Source organism: Helianthus annuus, chromosome 8, assembly GCF_002127325.2.
Source record: "Helianthus annuus cultivar XRQ/B chromosome 8, HanXRQr2.0-SUNRISE, whole genome shotgun sequence".
Lineage (NCBI taxonomy): Eukaryota > Viridiplantae > Streptophyta > Magnoliopsida > Asterales > Asteraceae > Helianthus > Helianthus annuus.
The window spans coordinates 1431257-1443396 of NC_035440.2; the positions used below are offsets into that span (position 1 = coordinate 1431257).

The 12140-nt window shown below is 32.0% G+C and overlaps 1 long non-coding RNA gene across 1 annotated transcript; it reads right to left on the minus strand.

The window, feature by feature from the left end:
- Positions 1–1318: 1318 nt before the first annotated feature.
- On the minus strand, positions 1319–5187 carry LOC118481141. The gene is made up of 2 exons (XR_004864557.1): positions 4190–5187; positions 1319–4095 (listed from the first exon to the last, which is right to left on the minus strand). It is a non-coding gene; the product is annotated as an uncharacterized LOC118481141 (long non-coding RNA).
- Between the last annotated feature and the right edge of the window lie 6953 nt (positions 5188–12140).

A 12140-nucleotide genomic window follows, 5' to 3' on the forward strand; every position in this document is an offset into this window, starting at 1 on the left:
ATTATGGTTGTGCTAAACATAATTGATATTAAAGTAAATTGTTGTTTTGGTCCCTGTGGTTTATAGCAAATCACTATAATTTACAAATATGAAAAGTCTTGCAAATAAACACACCCACGTATCAATTTATTGCAATTTTAGTCCACATGACTAAGTTCCATTCACTTTGCTATTAACATTAGGTCACACACCAAACATGTGATGGATATATGGTAATTACCATCTCTATTGAAGAAAAGAACAGAAGAGAGCTTTGATCCCAAACCCTCTTCTTGCCATCTGTTCTTGCACCGATTCCCCGGCAACGGCGCCATTTTGATCGATGTCGTAAGGTCGGTCAAAAATAAAGTAAAGTGTCCTATTCACCTTTTACTAGTAGAGGGCAAGTAGGGTGTCGAATCCACGGGGAATCAGTGGAAAGTGTGAAAGCTCGTTGTTTTAATTATCATCTATTTCTAAATTAATTGCTTTTTGCTGATTAAGAGAGTTATTAGAAAAACAAATGTAATGAATGTGGTTGTAAACAATTATGAGAAAAATGAACAATCTCCGGGTTTTCAGGTTGTGTAGAAACACGGGTAACCTAATTACTACCAATTGGAAATCACATAGACATGATTTGCTAACTATTGTTTTGATAAATAATTAACAGATAATATATTTGGTTGCAATGATCCACGATCGAAACCGAAAGATTGATGCAACTGAATAGTAACCTAGATAATTACCAATCCTAGATTTCATAAACATGAACAAGTTCAATGGTTAAAGGTTGAAGAACAATGACAACTTAGAATTTAATCCCAATTGTTGATGACAAAACCAAATAACTGATGAACAAGTATGCAAATGATAATCCAACAATGTTTAATCAAAAACAAATAAACAATAAAGATAAACTAACCGAATGATTAGTCAAATCTTAATCCAAAAGTTTGTAAAACTAAGTCAACCCGGTTCCTAACACAAACCCTAGTCCCGGAGATGATCACGGGTGGTTTAGCCGCTCATGTTCTTGATTTGATCTTCAATCTTGATGAGGAATTGCATGATTGATGATTGGATTGAGGTTTGGAACTCCAAAATTCGTCCTTGGGAAGTGGAAAACGGCTAGGGTTAATGATAATTTCGTTTGGGGAATGTTTGTGCTTAAATATGGTGGAAAAACAAGAAATTCGCAAGTCAGGTCTGGGTTCAGCGCCCAGTGCGCTGAAATCAGCGCCTAGTGCGCCAAATGGTACTTTCCTTCTGTGGTGCGCTGAAATCAGCACCTAGTGGCGCCGATTGCTACCGAACTTCCCGTTTTTCATATTTTGGCCTTCCAACTTGTGTGTATGCTTCCAATACTCCATAATGCTTCCCGAAAACCTTCCGTCAAGCTCCAAAAGCCATCCGTTATGCTCCGAGTACATGTAAATCAAAATCAACTCAAAGTAACCCGTTTTCATACACATAATCATGTAAAACCTCATAATTAAACACTTTAAAACATGATTAAACACCCTCACATCAATGTATAAAGTAGAAACATCACAATTTGATGAATAGTTAGTATGCAAATAAGATCTAGCCTATTCATGTCGTATTTACCATTGAAACTTCACCAATTGTAGCAAATCAATACACGGTTTAAGCAACAAAATCGAAACAACAGAACGAATAATCGATGGATCAGAGGTTGGAGAAATCCATCGCCACACCTATCTTTCGATACTTCACCATTTCTTCGTTGTGATCAAAAACTCTGAATTAAAAGATGATTTCATGAATGGTTTACCATATTAGGACATAGGTTGTAGGAAAGCAGAGCATGAATGAGCGTTTTCTACTTTTCTCTGTTTGAGTCCATATTTTGTATTTTATTAATATATCATAGAATTTAAAAGATTATTAATGGCATATTTATATTTTTTTCATAGTCTCGAGTAGTTAATCAACATCCTAACTCGCTTTTACATTGTCCTATTTATTTATTAACTATTGTCAAGAATGTTCATAGAAGTTGACATCTGATAACCAATAACAAAAAAGGAGCAATCTTTAAAAAAATAAAGTAAGATAACACATTTTAACTTTCAATTAAATCCTAAAAGGTTACAGCTTGTTATAAACCTTAATCGAAATAAAGCTTGATATCATAATCAAATCAATATCATTTTTAGCATTTCATCAACACTATCAATTGTTAAAAGAGACACTACATAACTCAATGGAGGAAGGGTGTTTTTTGTTGTTTTCTTCAATATAGATGGGTAATTACCATATTGCCTATCACATGTTTGGCATGTGACCTGAAGTTAGCATCAAAGTGGATGGAAGTTAGTCATGTGGATTAAAATTGCAATAAATTAAAACGTTGGTGTTTTATTTTTTTTTTCTGCAAGACTTTTCATATATGTAAAATATAACAATTTGTTATAAACCACAGGGACCAAAATAGCAATTTACTCTTGATATTATAATGACTAGTACAGGTAAATACTCTCAGCCTATTTTATGTTCTAAAGGCTTTGGATATGGCATTAGCCATTTGGCCGGGCATTGCAAAAGGGCGAATGATGTCATATGAATGCAAAAACACGTTTTAATTCGTTTTGCTTGATAACTTAAACACTTGGGGGTTAATACGACCGTGTCCTGGTTATCCCGACTCATTTAATTGCAAATGGCCACGACTTAAGCGCGGGGTGTATGATATTGAAAATGTGGTGTGTCGATTAATCATGTACCGACATATGATTTCTGGTCTCTGACTGTATTGACAAGCATGTAAAACTGGTCACAAAAAATATAGTTTGTCCCAAGTTATTTAAAAATGATATACCAAATGGTATCAAATAACTTTTGAAAATATTTTCAAAAGAGTCGGTTAATTGTATTTGCCAGTGAAAACTGAAGTTTTTCAAAAGACTAAGCGCAGGTTTATTAGCAAATACGGAATAGGCTGGAACGGCTTGGTGTAGACATATTGGAATTTGCTACTCCACGGAAAAAACCTTATTAGTCTAAAGTCACTTTTATATTTGATCCACCTGTGGATATTTTCACGTACAAGCTTGTATAACTTTATTTAAGAAATTCAAGCTTTTATTTATTTACTTTTATTCCATCTTCTGTTGTGCATTGTGATAACTGATATCAATCGTCACGCATAAACCCTAAGTCTGGGCCTACCGGGAAATCAGGGCGTGATAATAAGCTTCATATGTAAGCAAACTAATCCTACCGGAGAACCATTAAATTCAGATATTACTTACCAAACCACCACCATCAAATCAAATGCTCATCACTTAAATTGTGTGTCACACCCCAAAAGATGGGGGAAACATCGAGGCAAGATGTAGAAGATTGCTCAAAAGCATGATAACACTAGTTTGTGACAATAATTAAACTCAGAAATTCCATTCCATTAATTCAAATAATACGATACATGTTTCGAAAAGAAAGTACAACATTTAGTGAATTTCATAACTAGAATATGATAATGCATAATTAAAACTTGGTGAGTTTCTAGTCCACTCTAAATAGATTTCTTGAGTTATCATCATCATATATTTTCTTCAACATGTATATAAAATATTCCTCAACAAATAATGTCGGTGTGCATACAAGTTTGTCTACATAGCATTAGTGTGAATAAAGTCTCAAATCCATATGTTAATTGTATACTAAGTTATATAAATAATACTAGCTTACATAAGCTTCATATTAAACCAAAGTGTCCATTAGCTTAATCTCATCAACGAAATGAATAAGACCGCAAAGATTGAATACTTAACAATGACCCAACAAACGGGGCAATGTGCTAATCCTATAGCGCTATACATGTTAAGCATACTTTTTCTACTTTTTCAAGTTAATGATAGATAACATGCATAAGAGTTTCCTAGTATATATAAAACAAGTAGCATGTTTAAAGATTGAGTGTTTGCATAAGATTGATTGTATGTGTGTGATTGTGTAATTTAAAAGGATACATGTTGCAACCCAAATACTGTTTAAAGCATAAAATGGGTCATGTATACTCACGGCTTGCGAAGATAAGTTCCACAAATGTGAGTGAGCAGTTTGAGATGATGGAATCACCAAGTTACCCTAAAAAGGATAAACAAAGGTGTATGAGTTTGATGAGTTGGAGGTTGGGAAGTAAACGGGAAATTATATGCGTGTGAAAGTACATAAAACATACCTTGTTTTGGATACTTAAGTTGGACACTATTGTTAATTGTGTTTTTCATGGGTATTAAGTCACCCATTAGAAGTCCAACCTAAGGAATCCGAAACTAAGATACTTCCACCTTAACACATAACATTCAACCTTGAGTTTGGTTGATATCATGGTTCGGTTTTTAGAGATTTATATCATGTATTGTCAAGCATTGGTTGGATAAATCCATTAACTTGAAGATTTCACCAATGCACAAATCATTCCATGGATGATTCAGATGGTCATGAATATAAGTATGAATAGATAAACAACTATCTAATATGCTAAGTAACCAATTGAGTGTTAACCAAGACGAGTGCTTCCAACATTGTATCATTGAAGACTTGGTGTGGTTTCTTCACTTTCACGGCTTAAAGATTACTTAGCGTCTAGTATGAAAAGACATATGAACCTCATGTTTTCAGGAATAAACCTTAACACAAGTCCCTCAACATAGAGATTAGTTGGTGACTTGGTTTAGTGTCAAAAGTTCCAAGAAAACAAGGTAAAATAATAACAAGTTTAAAAAAAGCTTAACAAAATCCTCACTTGGACCTCAAAAATGGTGGCATACCAACTTTGTTTACCTTTGTTAACATGTGGTAATGCTCCTAGAGGTTATCCAAGGAAGAGGGAAGAAGAAAACAAGAAGAAAAGTTGAAGAAACTATCTCAAAACTTATTGTTTTGGAGCTTTGAACAATCTGCCAAAGTTGAGATTCTTGATGACATGGGAGAGTTTGGAAGCGAGCTAGAAAAAAGTTTAACAAGAAAACAAAGTAAAGTTATAACAAGTTTAAAAAAGTTTAACAAAATCCCCACTCGGACCTAAAAAATGGTGACATACCAGCTTTGTTTACCTTGTAAACATGTGGTAATACTCCTCGAGGTTATCCAAGGAAGAGGGAAAAAGAAAACAAGAAGAAAAGTTGAAGAAACTAGCTCAAAACTCACTATTTTGGAGCTTTGAACAATCTGCCAAAGTTGAGATTCTTGATGATTTAAGAGGTGGGGAAGGGTTGTATTTTATAAATGGGGATTGGGGTTTAGTGTTTAATGTAGGTAGTTGGGGGTTAGGAAGAAGGAAAATGGAGTTTAACTACTAAAATTTGCGAAATGAACAATTTTGCTGTCAGACCAGGTCCTTGCAAACCATAAGGGGTTTGGTCTTGTGGTCTGATGGGAAAACAAAATACTAATTTTAAAGTTTAGTTACAAGAAGGTGATTTGTAAACTATCAAAAGTATTTGTTACACCAAGTACAGTTTATAAAAAAAAGTCATATAATACAACTAAATGATTTTGATGATTTGAAACTGCCTCTTGAATTAAACAAAAAATAGATTAAAAATGCATATAATTAGAATCTCCTTTGAACCATAACATCAAGATTGACCTATAAAGAAGTAAACAAACTTTTTAAAACCACTTGACAATAGTTGAAATAGTTGAAATGGTCATAAGTTTATTAGTTGACTTTACAAGATCCGCTTTCTTTGTAAGTGGACAAGACAAGGACCACGATCCACCATGATCGTTGGACTAGGACAAACAAGGCGAGTATAGGAACCACATCAACATGAAGTTGCAACGTAACCCTGATACCAGTTGTATAAGATTTTTCGACATAACACCTACTTTACCAAACCCAACGTACAAGCACCTTCCATCGTAAAACCAAATGACAATCCACATGTTTTTGAGTCAACTTGAATATATTCATAATCTATAATCTATAATCTATAATGTATTAATCGGAGAAATAGGTTTACACCCGAAAGAGATTATTTATTACTAAACTTTGTTTTATATAATGGTTTTAAATTACATGATGCACACAATGTTTGCAAGTAAACTACTTGGTAAAGGCCGAAAGCATCTATAAAGAAATAAGGTAGTCAACGTCGATAGGTTATTTCCTTCCACTTTCATGCCATTTTGTCAATGCCAAATGTCACATAAAAGGAGTTTCGACGGCCCAATAATTGTCTAGCTATCTATTTCTAAAGTTATGTTTCTTATTATTTTTCTTCATTATAGTTAATTATAACTGTGTTTTTCTTTTATAACTATTAATTAACGTATGATGTTTTATATAAATTCAAATGTGTTATTGTCATTTATTTATTTATTTTCAACATTCTGATATTTTTCAACATTCTGACATAAATATTAGAGTAAACGGCCAAAATGGTCTCTGAGGTTTGGGCAGTTTTGCCACTTTAGTCTAAATTTGAAACATTTTGCATTTGGATCCCTATGGTTTTATTTTTTTTTGCCATTTTGGTCTAAAATCGTAACAGAGTTAAATTTTTCTATTAACACCGGGGTTTTGTCCATTTCCTCCCTTTTAATGAAGGATAGAATCGTCTTTTTGTGATTTTTTATTTTTTATTTTATTAATATGTTGTCATAATACACACACACATATATACTAGAAAATACTTGGAATTGATCATACCCTCTAACCGAACCAGATTATACCTTAATACCCAATACCAGTTTTTATTACTACCCAACATAATACCCGAATTTTTAAAGTATATTTTTATGTTTACTTTACAAGTTTTATATTTAAGGTTGTAAAAACAACATATTATGAAGCAAATAATTTGTACTTGAGTGAGTTTATGTTATTGTAATTTATTTAATTATTTTTACAAATTACAAACCAAATTTAATTTTTGAACGAATTAATTTTGGTGTCTAATAAATATAAAAACTATTTTTTATAACCGTGAATTAATACCCGGACCCATACCCGGTTCCAATACGGTTATTATACTTGAACTCGACTATACCCTAACTGGGTACGGTTTTTCTCATAAATATCCGTACTTGAACCATACCCGGTTTCTCTCAATACCAGATGTTCCGATAAGATCATACCCGTTACTTTTATCTTTCAAAGGGTCAACCCAAGTATGGCATTGGGCCTCTACTTCAATACTTCATCTTTAATTAAAGTTACTGTGGGTTTTGTTACACTGGCCCATAATTAGCCCATTACAATAGTTTCTTAACGGAACACAAGAGCCAACCTTAATATGTATAACATCATTTAACTAATAATTTGATACCGTTATTACCATGACTCAATCAAATAGATGAAGACACATTTTTGGAAGCAATGTAGCTAAAACTAGCCGATCTACCGAACCGGAAAACAACGAACTGGACCGCTCGTTGGTTTGGATCAGATATAGGCTGAATCATCAATAGTTGAACCATAGATGATGCAATTTGAGCTTAAGACCTCTTATTCACAACAATATTCTTATTTTTTTTTCTTTAAAAAATATTTATTTTGTTCTTTAAAAATATTTATTTTTTCTTTAAAAATATTTATTTTTGTTGTATTTGTGGGCAAGTACTCACTTCAAAAATATTTTTATTTTTTTTCTTTAAAAAGTATTTATCCCATTCTTTTAAATATAACCATATGATTGTTTTAATTGTTAAAATACTATAGTTTTATGCAATAATAAAATAAAAAAAATAATAATTACATAATTCGGTTTTGCCATTCCAGCTAATACATATAGCTGGGTGGTAGTGACGCTTATTTCTTGTGAAGAAGACCAGGGTTCAAATTCTGACATGAAGTAGATTATGATTAATTTGGTGTATTCAGAAGTATGGTTATCGTAAGATTCGTCATTCAAAAAACATAACTCGGTTTTTGTATCTCATCCTCGTGAACTAGTGTTGTTACTGGTAACTGAAAGTTAATTTGATTCGAAAGAGTTTTAAGACTAATTAATGACGGCTATTTTTTCTTTCTAGACTAAGCTTATTACTATTATATTAATGGCCTTTTTAATTACGAACGGTCCATCCACTGTAATTCAAACCTTTAATGGTCCAAAAAATTATTTATTACAACAATGAACAACTAGACAAACTTATACTGTTTCATCGCCAACTTATGTTGTTTTATATAGGATTTTTAGCATATTATCGAGGTTTTTTTTTTTATTTTTATTTTGTATCGTTTTGTAAGTTTTTTCAAGATAAAAGTAAACCTTACTCAAGTCTGTGATTCTCTTATTTCTCTCATAGTCGTTTAAACATAAAAAAAAATACATAAACTTAAATGGTTTATGAGTATATATAATATATATAAAACACGTGAATAAAGGGATATATGATATCATATTGACAACTTTATTGAATTAGACTCTATATTATAACCGATTTAAGATATGATTCATATTATTATATATACACACTAGGTTATAACCCCGTGTATTACACGGGTTAAATAAATGAATTTTATATACCAAATAATAAAACATTATCTTTTTAAAAGCCTTCTTTATTGCACGGGTTGAAGAAATGTAATTTTATATATTAAATAATAAAATAAGTTATATCTATAAGAACCATGTGTGTTGTACGGGTTGAATAAATGTAATATTATATGCCAAATAATAAAAAAATTATATCTTTAAAACCAGTGTATTACACGGGTTGATTAAATGTAATATTGTTTACGAAATAATAAAAAAAATTATATTTTTAAAAACCCCCGTGTATTACATGGGTTGAATAAATATGATTTTATATACCAAATAATAAAAAGATATATTTAAAAAAACTAACGAATTTTTTTATATTTAAAGTAGGATAAGATTGAATATTAATCTGAACTAACGGATTTTTTATATTTAAAGTAGGATAAGATTGAATATTAATCTTTATTTATTTAGTTAATATAAGATTGAAAAATCATATTATTGAATAGGTGGGAGGTTGTATGATGATAAATCGGTTAACCGTACTGAATGATAAAGATAATAGTGATTGTTGAACAAATAAATTAATCAAACTTAACAAAACATTTGTGATGTTAGGTGGATTTTTTTTAATTACTTGAAAGTTAATATCAACTTTGGAATTCGTATGAATTCTTATTAGATTTGATTAAATATTATTCATAATAAAAATTTGTATTAGATTATATTTTAGATTTAATTAAATATTATTAATAATAAGAATTTGTATTAATTTAGATTAAATACTATTATTAGTAGTATTATTATTAATTTTAATCAATTAAATGAGAGAATGACAAGTGTCTCAAAACAGGTTTCTTTTATTATATAGTATAGATTCAACTTTTAATTTTTATTTTAACTTAGCAGCAACTATTTTCTTCAAGTTTAAGCATAAATTGATGCATTACAAATAGGGGTGCTAAATGGGTCGTGTTCGTGGGTTGGCGAGTTCAACCCGACCTAAACATATGTAAAAGACGAATATATATTGGATGAGTGGATGACAAAACATACGTAGTTGTACATATATTTTATACTAGACTATCCACATTCACAACTCAACTCAACCCAATCTTTAATAAAAAATTAATTTCCCTCTCTTCCACATTCAGAACCCAACCTAACTCAATTTTTAACACACATTCACAACTCAACTCAACCCAATCTAAATTTTTATTAAATAAATGTAAATAATAATTGAAACAATTATTTTTTAAAACAAATAAAAGTTACTTATTTTTAATATAAAATTTAAAAAGTTAAGCAATCAATATATATAATATACTGGAAAATATATTTTTTCAAACGAACTTCGTTTTTAATAAAATTTATATCGTAGTGTTCAGAAATTTATTTTAGAAAATACGATGTATTTAGTTTTGTTATTCAGTTTAAATATTAAAAATTATTTGAGTAATAAAATTATTGGGGAAAGTGGTAGTTATAAAATAAAATACAAAAAAGAAAATTAGGTGATGGAACCGATCCAATTTTAACAATGGCAAAAGAGCATGTGCAACCTCTTGCAATCTTGGGTTGCTTGGCCAACCAGGTTGCGGAGAAAAATACATTTTTTTAAATTTATTTGGACAACCTAGGTTGGGAGAAAGTCACCAATGGTGATAGTCTTAGACTGGAGGGTGTGGAGAGCTTCATCCCCAAGGGGTTGGGCCGTTACGTCACCGCCACGTAAGTGGGGCTTGAAGGGGATGGACCTAGGGGTGGGGGATGAACCCCTTTATATGTATGTATGTATGTATGTATGTATGTATGTATGTATGTATGTATGTATGTATGTATGTATGTATGTATGTATGTATGTATGTATGTATGTATGTATGTATGTATGTATGTATGTATGTATGTATGTATGTATGTATGTATGTATGTATGTATGTATGTATGTATGTATGTATGTATGTATGTATGTATGTATGTATGTATGTATGTATGTATAGCTCTGTGTGTGTGAGGAGAGAGGAGAGAGGCCCGTCGAACCCGGCTTGTGGAGGACGGAGACGACGCGCCAGGGCTATGGGGGGCGGTGTTCCGGGGCGGCGCCGGGCCTCGTCGTGCCCTTGCCATGCCCCATACCCTCTAGTCTTAGGGGTGTTCATCGATTTAGAATTTAGGGTGTCCGGTGTGGGTGCGGCAAAGGGCTTTTGTCGCGCGGCAACACCGCCGCCGACCCTTTGCCGCTGCGGTTTCGTTGCTGAATCAGTGAGGGCTTGTCGTGCGGTGAAGGGAGGGTATGAGAGAGAGGGTAGTGTGGGATGGGGTCCATTCCAATCTCAACCAATCACACCTTTTTCCCTTTTTTTTAAGTTTACCACTTTAGCAAGTGTCTAAACCATTACCAACACTTTTCAGCAAAGTTTAAACATTTTTCACTGATTGACGTGGCGCACTCTAATTGGTTGATTTTTTAGTTTGTCACTCTTAAGTATTTAACCACTTCTTACACCCTTATAGCTTTATTTTCTTCTTCAGGTTTGAAAGTCTCTTTTCTATTCGAAAAAAAAAAACTATGTTCCCATTTGAACTCTTATTCGACTTCAACTAATTGGTTGATTTGATCCAAATTTTATACAACAAATACTACAGCGAAACTCTAGCTATTCAGAAAACTAGGTTGGAGTTTGAAATTTCATATTTTCAAGTTGGAAAACAAAAATTTTCAAGCACGCTAAAGCTTGCGCAGAGAACCAACATGTCTTTATCCCTTTTGTCTTTGATACTTTTGGCTCCCTAGCGCCAGAAGCCATCAACTTCTTGACGAGGGTTCAACGGGTTATCCACAACAATTGTTCGACCCCAGGGGGCAGGGGTTTGTGTTCGGGAGGTTGGGGTTTGCAATTCAGAAAAGATTTGTGGCGCAGCTTGTTGTCCGTCTACCTTCTGTTTTGATGTAACTTAACAAGTTTTCTGGACTTTATTTAACTCTAAAATTATATAAAGATTGATACATTCAGTTAAAAAAAATGCAATTCTAAATCGATTCTGTAATTAATTTATAAATTTTGTTCAGGTAAAACATGATTCGATTTAAATTTAAAACGCTTTGAAATATAATTTTCCATACCTAAAATCAATTTGAATAGTGAATTAACATCTCAAGTGATATATATAGCTTGATTGACACAAAAAATGGATCCACAAAAAGATTTTGCCATCATTATATATTGAAAAGTGAAAAAGGGATTATCTGAAAGCTTCGAAAACTTATATATCATCAAATTTAAAGGGTCAACTCAAGAAAAAAGAAACAAGATCCTACCATCAACTTTCCCCGTATCCAAGAAGTGTTACTCCATTACATTATTGGGTTTCTATCCTGACCAAAATCCTAAAATAGCATTGTTATTTAGATATAAAAAACTCATATAAAATATCCTGGATAATCCTTCATTATATACTGATTAAGCTTAGGGTTTTCTGATTTTCTTTTGTTGTATTTTTGAGATGTGTAACACATTATTTTTTACTCGATAATCTTTTCAAGTGATTATGTAATTAATATACCAGTAATTGATCTTCTTAATTTTTGTGCTCAAATTAAATCTTGTTTTAACTTCAAATATATAAGTTCTCATGTAACTCATCTCTAATCTACATGAGTGTCATGTAACTCATCTCTAATCTACCACCTAATAC